Raw genomic sequence first — 14,721 nt, 5'->3', positions numbered from 1 at the left:
ACCACTTTTCGCACTTGTGTTGGTGCAGGAAACCACTTTTGCACTTGTATTAGTGTGGAAAAAACACTTTTTGCACTTGTGATATTGTTGAAAAACCACTTTTCGCACTTGTGTTAGTGTTGAAAAACCACTTTTCGCACTTGTGTTGGTGCAGGAAACCACTTTTGCACTTGTATTAGTGTGGAAAAACCACTGTTCGCACTTGTGTTAGTGTTGAAAAACCACTTTTCGCACTTGTGTTAGTGTTGAAAAACCACTTTTCGCACTTGTGTTAGTGTTGAAAACCCACTTTTCGCACTTGTGTTAGTGTTGAAAAAACACTTTTTGCACTTGTGATAGTGTTGAAAAAACACTTTTCGCACTTGTGTTAGTGTTGAAAAACCACTTTTCGCACTTGTGTTAGTGTTGAAAATCCACTTTTCGCACTTGTGTTAGTGTTGAAAAAATACTTTTTGCACTTGTGATAGTGTTGAAAAAACACTTTTCGCACTTGTGTTAGTGTTGAAAACCCACTTTTCGCACTTGTGTTAGTGTTGAAAATCCACTTTTCCCACTTGTGTTGGTGCAGGAAACCACTTTTGCACTTGTATTAGTGTGGAAAAAACACTTTTTGCACTTGTGATAGTGTTGAAAAACCACTTTTCGCACTTGTGTTAGTGTCGAAAACCCACTTTTCGCACTTGTGTTAGTGTTGAAAAACCACTTTTCGCACTTGTGTTGGTGCAGGAAACCACTTTTGCACTTGTATTAGTGTGGAAAACGCACTTGTGTTGGTGCTGGAAACCACTTTTGCACTTGTATTAGTGTGGAAAAAACACTTTTTGCACTTGTGATAGTGTTGAAAAACCACTTTTTGCACTTGTGTTAGTGTTGAAAAACCACTTTTCGCACTTGTGTTAGTGTTGAAAAACCACTTTTTACACTTGTGTTAGTGTTGAAAAACCACTTTTCGCACTTGTGTTGGTGCAGGAAACCACTTTTCGCACTTGTGTTGGTGCAGGAAACCACTTTTGCACTTGTATTAGTGTGGAAAAAACACTTTTTGCACTTGTGATAGTGTTGAAAAACCACTTTTCGCACTTGTCTTAGTTTTGAAAATCCACTTTTCGCACATGTGTTAGTGTTGAAAAAACACTTTTTGCACTTGTGATAGTGTTGAAAACCACTTTTCGCACTTGTGTTAGTGTTGAAAATCCACTTTTTGCACTTGTGTTAGTGTTGAAAAAACACTTTTTGCACTTGTGATAGTGTTGAAAACCACTTTTCGCACTTGTGTTAGTGTTGAAAATCCGCTTTTCGCACTTGTGTTAGTGTTGAAAAAACACTTTTTGCAATTGTGATAGTGTTGAAAACCACTTTTCGCACTTGTGTTAGTGTTGAAAATCCACTTTTCGCACTTGTGTTGGTGCAGGAAACCACTTTTGCACTTGTATTAGTGTGGAAAAAACACTTTTTGCACTTGTGATAGTGTTGAAAAACCACTTTTCGCACTTGTGTTAGTGTTGAAAAACCACTTTTCGCACTTGTGTTAGTGTTGAAAAACCACTTTTCGCACTTGTGTTGGTGCAGGAAACCAATTTTGCACTTGTATTAGTGTGGAAAAACCACTTTTCGCACTTGTGTTAGTGTTGAAAAACCACTTTTCGCACTTGTGTTAATGTTGAAAAACCACTTTTCGCACTGGTGTTGGTGAAGGAAACCACTTTTCGCACTTGTGTTAGTGTTGAAAACCCACTTTTCGCACTTGTGTTAGTGTTGAAAATCCACTTTTCCCACTTGTGTTGGTGCAGGAAACCACTTTTGCACTTGTATTAGTGTGGAAAAAACACTTTTTGTACTTGTGATAGTGTTGAAAAACCACTTTTCGCACTTGTGTTAGTGTTGAAAACCCACTTTTCGCACTTGTGTTGGTGCAGGAAACCACTTTTGCACTTGTATTAGTGTGGAAAAAACACTTTTTGCACTTGTGATAGTGTTGAAAAACCACTTTTCGCACTTGTGTTAGTGTTGAAAAACCACTTTTCGCACTTGTGTTGGTGCAGGAAACCACTTTTGCACTTGTATTAGTGTGGAAAAAACACTTTTTGCACTTGTGATATTGTTGAAAAACCACTTTTCGCACTTGTGTTAGTGTTGAAAAACCACTTTTCGCACTTGTGTTGGTGCAGGAAACCACTTTTGCACTTGTATTAGTGTGGAAAAACCACTTTTCGCACTTGTGTTAGTGTTGAAAAACCACTTTTCGCACTTGTGTTAGTGTTGAAAAACCACTTTTCGCACTTGTGTTAGTGTTGAAAACCCACTTTTCGCACTTGTGTTAGTGTTGAAAATCCACTTTACGCACTTGTGTTGGTGCAGGAAGCCACATTTGCATTTGTATTAGTGTGGAAAACCACTTTGGGCACTTGTGTTAGTGTTGAAAAACCACTTTTCGCAGTTGTGTTAGTGTTGAAAAACCACTTTTCGCTCTTGTGTTGGTGCAGGAAACCACTTTTGCACTTGTATTAGTGTGGAAAAAACACTTTTTGCACTTGTGATAGTGTTGAAAAACCACTTTTCGCACTTGTGTTAGTTTTGAAAATCCACTTTTCGCACTTGTGTTAGTGTTGAAAAAACACTTTTTGCACTTGTGATAGTGTTGAAAAACCACATTTTGCACTTGTGTTAGTGTTGAAAACCCACTTTTCGCACTTGTGTTAGTGTTGAAAATCCACTTTTCCCACTTGTGTTGGTGCAGGAAACCACTTTTGCACTTGTATTAGTGTGGTATAAACACTTTTTGCACTTGTGATAGTGTTGAAAAACCACTTTTCGCACTTGTGTTAGTGTTGAAAACCCACTTTTCACACTTGTGTTAGTGTTGAAAAACCACTTTTCGCACTTGTGTTGGTGCAGGAAACCACTTTTGCACTTGTATTAGTGTGGAAAACGCACTTGTGTTGGTGCAGGAAACCACTTTTGCACTTGTATTAGTGTGGAAAAAACACTTTTTGCACTTGTGATAGTGTTGAAAAACACCTTTTCGCACTTGTGTTAGTGTTGAAAACCCACTTTTCACACTTGTGTTAGTGTTGAAAAACCACTTTTCGCACTTGTGTTGGTGTTGAAAAACCACTTTTCGCACTTGTGTTAGTGTTGAAAAACCACTTTTTACACTTGTGTTGGTGCAGGAAACCACTTTTGCACTTGCATTAGTGTGGAAAACCACTTTTCGCACTTGTGTTAGTGTTGAAAAACCACTTTTCGCACTTGTGTTAGTGTTGAAAACCCACTTTTCACACTTGTGTTAGTGTTGAAAAACCACTTTTCGCACTTGTGTTGGTGTTGAAAAACCACTTTTCGCACTTGTGTTAGTGTTGAAAAACCACTTTTTACACTTGTGTTGGTGCAGGAAACCACTTTTGCACTTGCATTAGTGTGGAAAACCACTTTTCGCACTTGTGTTAGTGTTGAAAAACCACTTTTCGCACTTGTGTTAGTGTTGAAAACCCACTTTTCGCACTTGTGATAGTGTTGAAAAAACACTTTTCGCACTTGTGTTAGTGTTGAAAAACCACTTTTCGCACTTGTGTTAGTGTTGAAAATCCACTTTTCGCACTTGTGTTAGTGTTGAAAAAATACTTTTTGCACTTGTGATAGTGTTGAAAAAACACTTTTCGCACTTGTGTTAGTGTTGAAAACCCACTTTTCGCACTTGTGTTAGTGTTGAAAATCCACTTTTCCCACTTGTGTTGGTGCAGGAAACCACTTTTCGCACTTGTGTTAGTGTTGAAAAACCACTTTTCGCACTTGTGTTGGTGCAGGAAACCACTTTTGCACTTGTATTAGTGTGGAAAACGCACTTGTGTTGGTGCTGGAAACCACTTTTGCACTTGTATTAGTGTGGAAAAAACACTTTTTGCACTTGTGATAGTGTTGAAAAACCACTTTTTGCACTTGTGTTAGTGTTGAAAAACCACTTTTCGCACTTGTGTTAGTGTTGAAAAACCACTTTTCACACTTGTGTTAGTGTTGAAAAACCACTTTTCGCACTTGTGTTGGTGCAGGAAACCACTTTTCGCACTTGTGTTGGTGCAGGAAACCACTTTTGCACTTGTATTAGTGTGGCAAAAACACTTTTTGCACTTGTGATAGTGTTGAAAAACCACTTTTCGCACTTGTGTTAGTTTTGAAAATCCGCTTTTCGCACATGTGTTAGTGTTGAAAAAACACTTTTTGCACTTGTGATAGTGTTGAAAACCACTTTTCGCACTTGTGTTAGTGTTGAAAATCCACTTTTCGCACTTGTGTTAGTGTTGAAAAAATACTTTTTGCACTTGTGATAGTGTTGAAAACCACTTTTCGCACTTGTGTTAGTGTTGAAAATCCGCTTTTCGCACTTGTGTTAGTGTTGAAAAAACACTTTTTGCAATTGTGATAGTGTTGAAAACCACTTTTCGCACTTGTGTTAGTGTTGAAAATCCACTTTTCGCACTTGTGTTGGTGCAGGAAACCACTTTTGCACTTGTATTAGTGTGGAAAAAACACTTTTTGCACTTGTGATAGTGTTGAAAAACCACTTTTCGCACTTGTGTTAGTGTTGAAAAACCACTTTTCGCACTTGTGTTAGTGTTGAAAAACCACTTTTCGCACTTGTGTTGGTGCAGGAAACCAATTTTGCACTTGTATTAGTGTGGAAAAACCACTTTTCGCACTTGTGTTAGTGTTGAAAAACCACTTTTGGCACTTGTGTTAATGTTGAAAAACCACTTTTCGCACTGGTGTTGGTGAAGGAAACCACTTTTCGCACTTGTGTTAGTGTTGAAAACCCACTTTTCGCAGTTGTGTTAGTGTTGAAAAACCACTTTTCGCTCTTGTGTTGGTGCAGGAAACCACTTTTGCACTTGTATTAGTGTGGAAAAAACACTTTTTGCACTTGTGATAGTGTTGAAAAACCACTTTTCGCACTTGTGTTAGTTTTGAAAATCCACTTTTCGCACTTGTGTTCGTGTTGAAAAACCACTTTTCGCACTTGTGTTGGTGCAGGAAACCACTTTTGCACTTGTATTAGTGTGGAAAAAACACTTTTTGCACTTGTGATATTGTTGAAAAACCACTTTTCGCACTTGTGTTAGTGTTGAAAAACCACTTTTCGCACTTGTGTTGGTGCAGGAAACCACTTTTGCACTTGTATTAGTGTGGAAAAACCACTTTTCGCACTTGTGTTAGTGTTGAAAAACCACTTTTCGCACTTGTGTTAGTGTTGAAAAACCACTTTTCGCACTTGTGTTAGTGTTGAAAACCCACTTTTCGCACTTGTGTTAGTGTTGAAAATCCACTTTACGCACTTGTGTTGGTGCAGGAAGCCACATTTGCATTTGTATTAGTGTGGAAAACCACTTTGGGCACTTGTGTTAGTGTTGAAAAAACACTTTTCGCACTTGTGTTAGTGTTGAAAAACCACTTTTCGCAGTTGTGTTAGTGTTGAAAAACCACTTTTCGCCCTTGTGTTGGTGCAGGAAACCACTTTTGCACTTGTATTAGTGTGGAAAAAACACTTTTTGCACTTGTGATAGTGTTGAAAAACCACTTTTCGCACTTGTGTTAGTTTTGAAAATCCACTTTTCGCACTTGTGTTAGTGTTGAAAAAACACTTTTTGCACTTGTGATAGTGTTGAAAAACCACATTTTGCACTTGTGTTAGTGTTGAAAACCCACTTTTCGCACTTGTGTTAGTGTTGAAAATCCACTTTTCCCACTTGTGTTGGTGCAGGAAACCACTTTTGCACTTGTATTAGTGTGGAAAAAACACTTTTTGCACTTGTGATAGTGTTGAAAAACCACTTTTCGCACTTGTGTTAGAGTTGAAAACCCACTTTTCACACTTGTGTTAGTGTTGAAAACCCACTTTTCGCACTTGTGTTGGTGCAGGAAACCACTTTTGCACTTGTATTAGTGTGGAAAAAACACTTTTTGCACTTGTGATATTGTTGAAAAACCACTTTTCGCACTTGTGTTAGTGTTGAAAAACCACTTTTCGCACTTGTGTTGGTGCAGGAAACCACTTTTGCACTTGTATTAGTGTGGAAAAACCACTTTTCGCACTTGTGTTAGTGTTGAAAAACCACTTTTCGCACTTGTGTTAGTGTTGAAAAACCACTTTTCGCACTTGTGTTAGTGTTGAAAACCCACTTTTCGCACTTGTGTTAGTGTTGAAAATCCACTTTACGCACTTGTGTTGGTGCAGGAAGCCACATTTGCATTTGTATTAGTGTGGAAAACCACTTTGGGCACTTGTGTTAGTGTTGAAAAAACACTTTTCGCACTTGTGTTAGTGTTGAAAAACCACTTTTCGCAGTTGTGTTAGTGTTGAAAAACCACTTTTCGCTCTTGTGTTGGTGCAGGAAACCACTTTTGCACTTGTATTAGTGTGGAAAAAACACTTTTTGCACTTGTGATAGTGTTGAAAAACCACTTTTCGCACTTGTGTTAGTTTTGAAAATCCACTTTTCGCACTTGTGTTAGTGTTGAAAAAACACTTTTTGCACTTGTGATAGTGTTGAAAAACCACATTTTGCACTTGTGTTAGTGTTGAAAACCCACTTTTCGCACTTGTGTTAGTGTTGAAAATCCACTTTTCCCACTTGTGTTGGTGCAGGAAACCACTTTTGCACTTGTATTAGTGTGGAAAAAACACTTTTTGCACTTGTGATAGTGTTGAAAAACCACTTTTCGCACTTGTGTTAGTGTTGAAAACCCACTTTTCACACTTGTGTTAGTGTTGAAAAACCACTTTTCGCACTTGTGTTGGTGCAGGAAACCACTTTTGCACTTGTATTAGTGTGGAAAACGCACTTGTGTTGGTGCAGGAAACCACTTTTGCACTTGTATTAGTGTGGAAAAAACACTTTTTGCACTTGTGATAGTGTTGAAAAACCACTTTTCGCACTTGTGTTAGTGTTGAAAACCCACTTTTCACACTTGTGTTAGTGTTGAAAAACCACTTTTCGCACTTGTGTTGGTGTTGAAAAACCACTTTTCGCACTTGTGTTAGTGTTGAAAAACCACTTTTTACACTTGTGTTGGTGCAGGAAACCACTTTTGCACTTGCATTAGTGTGGAAAACCACTTTTCGCACTTGTGTTAGTGTTGAAAAACCACTTTTTGCACTTGTGTTAGTGTTGAAAACCCACTTTTCACACTTGTGTTAGTGTTGAAAAACCACTTTTCGCACTTGTGTTGGTGTTGAAAAACCACTTTTCGCACTTGTGTTAGTGTTGAAAAACCACTTTTTACACTTGTGTTGGTGCAGGAAACCACTTTTGCACTTGCATTAGTGTGGAAAACCACTTTTCGCACTTGTGTTAGTGTTGAAAAACCACTTTTCGCACTTGTGTTAGTGTTGAAAACCCACTTTTCGCACTTGTGATAGTGTTGAAAAAACACTTTTCGCACTTGTGTTAGTGTTGAAAAACCACTTTTCGCACTTGTGTTAGTGTTGAAAATCCACTTTTCGCACTTGTGTTAGTGTTGAAAAAATACTTTTTGCACTTGTGATAGTGTTGAAAAAACACTTTTCGCACTTGTGTTAGTGTTGAAAACCCACTTTTCGCACTTGTGTTAGTGTTGAAAATCCACTTTTCCCACTTGTGTTGGTGCAGGAAACCACTTTTCGCACTTGTGTTAGTGTTGAAAAACCACTTTTCGCACTTGTGTTGGTGCAGGAAACCACTTTTGCACCTGTATTAGTGTGGAAAACGCACTTGTGTTGGTGCTGGAAACCACTTTTGCACTTGTATTAGTGTGGAAAAAACACTTTTTGCACTTGTGATAGTGTTGAAAAACCACTTTTTGCACTTGTGTTAGTGTTGAAAAACCACTTTTCGCACTTGTGTTAGTGTTGAAAAACCACTTTTCACACTTGTGTTCGTGTTGAAAAACCACTTTTCGCACTTGTGTTGGTGCAGGAAACCACTTTTCGCACTTGTGTTGGTGCAGGAAACCACTTTTGCACTTGTATTAGTGTGGCAAAAACACTTTTTGCACTTGTGATAGTGTTGAAAAACCACTTTTCGCACTTGTGTTAGTTTTGAAAATCCACTTTTCGCACATGTGTTAGTGTTGAAAAAACACTTTTTGCACTTGTGATAGTGTTGAAAACCACTTTTCGCACTTGTGTTAGTGTTGAAAATCCACTTTTCGCACTTGTGTTAGTGTTGAAAAAATACTTTTTGCACTTGTGATAGTGTTGAAAACCACTTTTCGCACTTGTGTTAGTGTTGAAAATCCGCTTTTCGCACTTGTGTTAGTGTTGAAAAAACACTTTTTGCAATTGTGATAGTGTTGAAAACCACTTTTCGCACTTGTGTTAGTGTTGAAAATCCACTTTTCGCACTTGTGTTGGTGCAGGAAACCACTTTTGCACTTGTATTAGTGTGGAAAAAACACTTTTTGCACTTGTGATAGTGTTGAAAAACCACTTTTCGCACTTGTGTTAGTGTTGAAAAACCACTTTTCGCACTTGTGTTAGTGTTGAAAAACCACTTTTCGCACTTGTGTTGGTGCAGGAAACCAATTTTGCACTTGTATTAGTGTGGAAAAACCACTTTTCGCACTTGTGTTAGTGTTGAAAAACCACTTTTGGCACTTGTGTTAATGTTGAAAAACCACTTTTCGCACTGGTGTTGGTGAAGGAAACCACTTTTCGCACTTGTGTTAGTGTTGAAAACCCACTTTTCGCACTTGTGTTAGTGTTGAAAATCCACTTTTCCCACTTGTGTTGGTGCAGGAAACCACTTTTGCACTTGTATTAGTGTGGAAAAAACACTTTTTGTACTTGTGATAGTGTTGAAAAACCACTTTTCGCACTTGTGTTAGTGTTGAAAACCCACTTTTCGCACTTGTGTTGGTGCAGGAAACCACTTTTGCACTTGTATTAGTGTGGAAAAAACACTTTTTGCACTTGTGATAGTGTTGAAAAACCACTTTTCGCACTTGTGTTAGTGTTGAAAAACCACTTTTCGCACTTGTGTTGGTGCAGGAAACCACTTTTGCACTTGTATTAGTGTGGAAAAAACACTTTTTGCACTTGTGATATTGTTGAAAAACCACTTTTCGCACTTGTGTTAGTGTTGAAAAACCACTTTTCGCACTTGTGTTGGTGCAGGAAACCACTTTTGCACTTGTATTAGTGTGGAAAAACCACTTTTCGCACTTGTGTTAGTGTTGAAAAACCACTTTTCGCACTTGTGTTAGTGTTGAAAAACCACTTTTCGCACTTGTGTTAGTGTTGAAAACCCACTTTTCGCACTTGTGTTAGTGTTGAAAATCCACTTTACGCACTTGTGTTGGTGCAGGAAACCACATTTGCATTTGTATTAGTGTGGAAAACCACTTTGGGCACTTGTGTTAGTGTTGAAAAAACACTTTTCGCACTTGTGTTAGTGTTGAAAAACCACTTTTCGCAGTTGTGTTAGTGTTGAAAAACCACTTTTCGCTCTTGTGTTGGTGCAGGAAACCACTTTTGCACTTGTATTAGTGTGGAAAAAACACTTTTTGCACTTGTGATAGTGTTGAAAAACCACTTTTCGCACTTGTGTTAGTTTTGAAAATCCACTTTTCGCACTTGTGTTAGTGTTGAAAAAACACTTTTTGCACTTGTGATAGTGTTGAAAAACCACTTTTCGCACTTGTGTTAGTGTTGAAAACCCACTTTTCGCACTTGTGTTAGTGTTGAAAATCCACTTTTCCCACTTGTGTTGTTGCAGGAAACCACTTTTGCACTTGTATTAGTGTGGAAAAAACACTTTTTGCACTTGTGATAGTGTTGAAAAACCACTTTTCGCACTTGTGTTAGTGTTGAAAACCCACTTTTCACACTTGTGTTAGTGTTGAAAAACCACTTTTCGCACTTGTGTTGGTGCAGGAAACCACTTTTGCACTTGTATTAGTGTGGAAAACGCACTTGTGTTGGTGCAGGAAACCACTTTTGCACTTGTATTAGTGTGGAAAAAACACTTTTTGCACTTGTGATAGTGTTGAAAAACCACTTTTCGCACTTGTGTTAGTGTTGAAACCCCACTTTTCACACTTGTGTTAGTGTTGAAAAACCACTTTTCGCACTTGTGTTGGTGTTGAAAAACCACTTTTCGCACTTGTGTTAGTGTTGAAAAACCACTTTTTACACTTGTGTTGGTGCAGGAAACCACTTTTGCACTTGTATTAGTGTGGAAAACCACTTTTCGCACTTGTGTTAGTGTTGAAAAACCACTTTTCGCACTTGTGTTAGTGTTGAAAACCCACTTTTCGCACTTGTGTTAGTGTTGAAAAAACACTTTTTGCACTTGTGATAGTGTTGAAAAAACACTTTTCGCACTTGTGTTAGTGTTGAAAAACCACTTTTCGCACTTGTGTTAGTGTTGAAAATCCACTTTTCGCACTTGTGTTAGTGTTGAAAAAATACTTTTTGCACTTGTGATAGTGTTGAAAAAACACTTTTCGCACTTGTGTTAGTGTTGAAAACCCACTTTTCGCACTTGTGTTAGTGTTGAAAATCCACTTTTCCCACTTGTGTTGGTGCAGGAAACCACTTTTCGCACTTGTGTTAGTGTTGAAAAACCACTTTTCGCACTTGTGTTGGTGCAGGAAACCACTTTTGCACTTGTATTAGTGTGGAAAACGCACTTGTGTTGGTGCTGGAAACCACTTTTGCACTTGTATTAGTGTGGAAAAAACACTTTTTGCACTTGTGATAGTGTTGAAAAACCACTTTTTGCACTTGTGTTAGTGTGGAAAAACCACTTTTCGCACTTGTGTTAGTGTTGAAAAACCACTTTTCACACTTGTGTTAGTGTTGAAAAACCACTTTTCGCACTTGTGTTGGTGCAGGAAACCACTTTTCGCACTTGTGTTGGTGCAGGAAACCACTTTTGCACTTGTATTAGTGTGGCAAAAACACTTTTTGCACTTGTGATAGTGTTGAAAAACCACTTTTCGCACTTGTGTTAGTTTTGAAAATCCGCTTTTCGCACATGTGTTAGTGTTGAAAAAACACTTTTTGCACTTGTGATAGTGTTGAAAACCACTTTTCGCACTTGTGTTAGTGTTGAAAATCCACTTTTCGCACTTGTGTTAGTGTTGAAAAAATACTTTTTGCACTTGTGATAGTGTTGAAAACCACTTTTCGCACTTGTGTTAGTGTTGAAAATCCGCTTTTCGCACTTGTGTTAGTGTTGAAAAAACACTTTTTGCAATTGTGATAGTGTTGAAAACCACTTTTCGCTCTTGTGTTAGTGTTGAAAATCCACTTTTCGCACTTGTGTTGGTGCAGGAAACCACTTTTGCACTTGTATTAGTGTGGAAAAAACACTTTTTGCACTTGTGATAGTGTTGAAAAACCACTTTTCGCACTTGTGTTAGTGTTGAAAAACCACTTTTCGCACTTGTGTTAGTGTTGAAAAACCACTTTTCGCACTTGTGTTGGTGCAGGAAACCACTTTTGCACTTGTATTAGTGTGGAAAAAACACTTTTTGCACTTGTGATATTGTTGAAAAACCACTTTTCGCACTTGTGTTAGTGTTGAAAAACCACTTTTCGCACTTGTGTTGGTGCAGGAAACCACTTTTGCACTTGTATTAGTGTGGAAAAACCACTTTTCGCACTTGTGTTAGTGTTGAAAAACCACTTTTCGCACTTGTGTTAGTGTTGAAAAACCACTTTTCGCACTTGTGTTAGTGTTGAAAACCCACTTTTCGCACTTGTGTTAGTGTTGAAAAAACACTTTTTGCACTTGTGATAGTGTTGAAAAAACACTTTTCGCACTTGTGTTAGTGTTGAAAAACCACTTTTCGCACTTGTGTTAGTGTTGAAAATCCACTTTTCGCACTTGTGATAGTGTTGAAAAAACACTTTTCGCACTTGTGTTAGTGTTGAAAACCCACTTTTCGCACTTGTGTTAGTGTTGAAAAAACACTTTTCGCACTTGTGTTAGTGTTGAAAACCCACTTTTCGCACTTGTGTTAGTGTTGAAAATCCACTTTTCCCACTTGTGTTGGTGCAGGAAACCACTTTTGCACTTGTATTAGTGTGGAAAAAACACTTTTTGCACTTGTGTTAGTGTTGAAAATCCGCTTTTCGCACTTGTGTTAGTGTTGAAAAAACACTTTTTGCAATTGTGATAGTGTTGAAAACCACTTTTCGCACTTGTGTTAGTGTTGAAAATCCACTTTTCGCACTTGTGTTGGTGCAGGAAACCACTTTTGCACTTGTATTAGTGTGGAAAACCACTTTGGGCACTTGTGTTAGTGTTGAAAAAACACTTTTCGCACTTGTGTTAGTGTTGAAAAACCACTTTTCGCAGTTGTGTTAGTGTTGAAAAACCACTTTTCGCTCTTGTGTTGGTGCAGGAAACCACTTTTGCACTTGTATTAGTGTGGAAAAAACACTTTTTGCACTTGTGATAGTGTTGAAAAACCACTTTTCGCACTTGTGTTAGTTTTGAAAATCCACTTTTCGCACTTGTGTTAGTGTTGAAAAAACACTTTTTGCACTTGTGATAGTGTTGAAAAACCACTTTTCGCACTTGTGTTAGTGTTGAAAACCCACTTTTCGCACTTGTGTTAGTGTTGAAAATCCACTTTTCGCACTTGTGTTGGTGCAGGAAACCACTTTTGCACTTGTATTAGTGTGGAAAACCACTTTGGGCACTTGTGTTAGTGTTGAAAAAACACTTTTCGCACTTGTGTTAGTGTTGAAAAACCACTTTTCGCAGTTGTGTTAGTGTTGAAAAACCACTTTTCGCTCTTGTGTTGGTGCAGGAAACCACTTTTGCACTTGTATTAGTGTGGAAAAAACACTTTTTGCACTTGTGATAGTGTTGAAAAACCACTTTTCGCACTTGTGTTAGTTTTGAAAATCCACTTTTCGCACTTGTGTTAGTGTTGAAAAAACACTTTTTGCACTTGTGATAGTGTTGAAAAACCACTTTTCGCACTTGTGTTAGTGTTGAAAACCCACTTTTCGCACTTGTGTTAGTGTTGAAAATCCACTTTTCCCACTTGTGTTGTTGCAGGAAACCACTTTTGCACTTGTATTAGTGTGGAAAAAACACTTTTTGCACTTGTGATAGTGTTGAAAAACCACTTTTCGCACTTGTGTTAGTGTTGAAAACCCACTTTTCACACTTGTGTTAGTGTTGAAAAACCACTTTTCGCACTTGTGTTGGTGCAGGAAACCACTTTTGCACTTGTATTAGTGTGGAAAACGCACTTGTGTTGGTGCAGGAAACCACTTTTGCACTTGTATTAGTGTGGAAAAAACACTTTTTGCACTTGTGATAGTGTTGAAAAACCACTTTTCGCACTTGTGTTAGTGTTGAAACCCCACTTTTCACACTTGTGTTAGTGTTGAAAAACCACTTTTCGCACTTGTGTTGGTGTTGAAAAACCACTTTTCGCACTTGTGTTAGTGTTGAAAAACCACTTTTTACACTTGTGTTGGTGCAGGAAACCACTTTTGCACTTGTATTAGTGTGGAAAACCACTTTTCGCACTTGTGTTAGTGTTGAAAAACCACTTTTCGCACTTGTGTTAGTGTTGAAAACCCACTTTTCGCACTTGTGTTAGTGTTGAAAAAACACTTTTTGCACTTGTGATAGTGTTGAAAAAACACTTTTCGCACTTGTGTTAGTGTTGAAAAACCACTTTTCGCACTTGTGTTAGTGTTGAAAATCCACTTTTCGCACTTGTGTTAGTGTTGAAAAAATACTTTTTGCACTTGTGATAGTGTTGAAAAAACACTTTTCGCACTTGTGTTAGTGTTGAAAACCCACTTTTCGCACTTGTGTTAGTGTTGAAAATCCACTTTTCCCACTTGTGTTGGTGCAGGAAACCACTTTTCGCACTTGTGTTAGTGTTGAAAAACCACTTTTCGCACTTGTGTTGGTGCAGGAAACCACTTTTGCACTTGTATTAGTGTGGAAAACGCACTTGTGTTGGTGCTGGAAACCACTTTTGCACTTGTATTAGTGTGGAAAAAACACTTTTTGCACTTGTGATAGTGTTGAAAAACCACTTTTTGCACTTGTGTTAGTGTGGAAAAACCACTTTTCGCACTTGTGTTAGTGTTGAAAAACCACTTTTCACACTTGTGTTAGTGTTGAAAAACCACTTTTCGCACTTGTGTTGGTGCAGGAAACCACTTTTCGCACTTGTGTTGGTGCAGGAAACCACTTTTGCACTTGTATTAGTGTGGCAAAAACACTTTTTGCACTTGTGATAGTGTTGAAAAACCACTTTTCGCACTTGTGTTAGTTTTGAAAATCCGCTTTTCGCACATGTGTTAGTGTTGAAAAAACACTTTTTGCACTTGTGATAGTGTTGAAAACCACTTTTCGCACTTGTGTTAGTGTTGAAAATCCACTTTTCGCACTTGTGTTAGTGTTGAAAAAATACTTTTTGCACTTGTGATAGTGTTGAAAACCACTTTTCGCACTTGTGTTAGTGTTGAAAATCCGCTTTTCGCACTTGTGTTAGTGTTGAAAAAACACTTTTTGCAATTGTGATAGTGTTGAAAACCACTTTTCGCTCTTGTGTTAGTGTTGAAAATCCACTTTTCGCACTTGTGTTGGTGCAGGAAACCACTTTTGCACTTGTATTAGTGTGGAAAAAACACTTTTTGCACTTGTGATAGTGTTGAAAAACCACTTTTCGCACTTGTGTTAGTGTTGAAAAACCACTTTTCGC

The sequence above is a fragment of the Myxine glutinosa genome, chromosome 2 (genome assembly GCF_964187855.1).
Source record: "Myxine glutinosa chromosome 2, kmMyxGlut1.1, whole genome shotgun sequence".
Lineage (NCBI taxonomy): Eukaryota > Metazoa > Chordata > Myxini > Myxiniformes > Myxinidae > Myxine > Myxine glutinosa.
The sequence above is the reverse complement of the archived record's forward strand: the minus strand, read 5'-3'. Positions refer to the sequence as shown.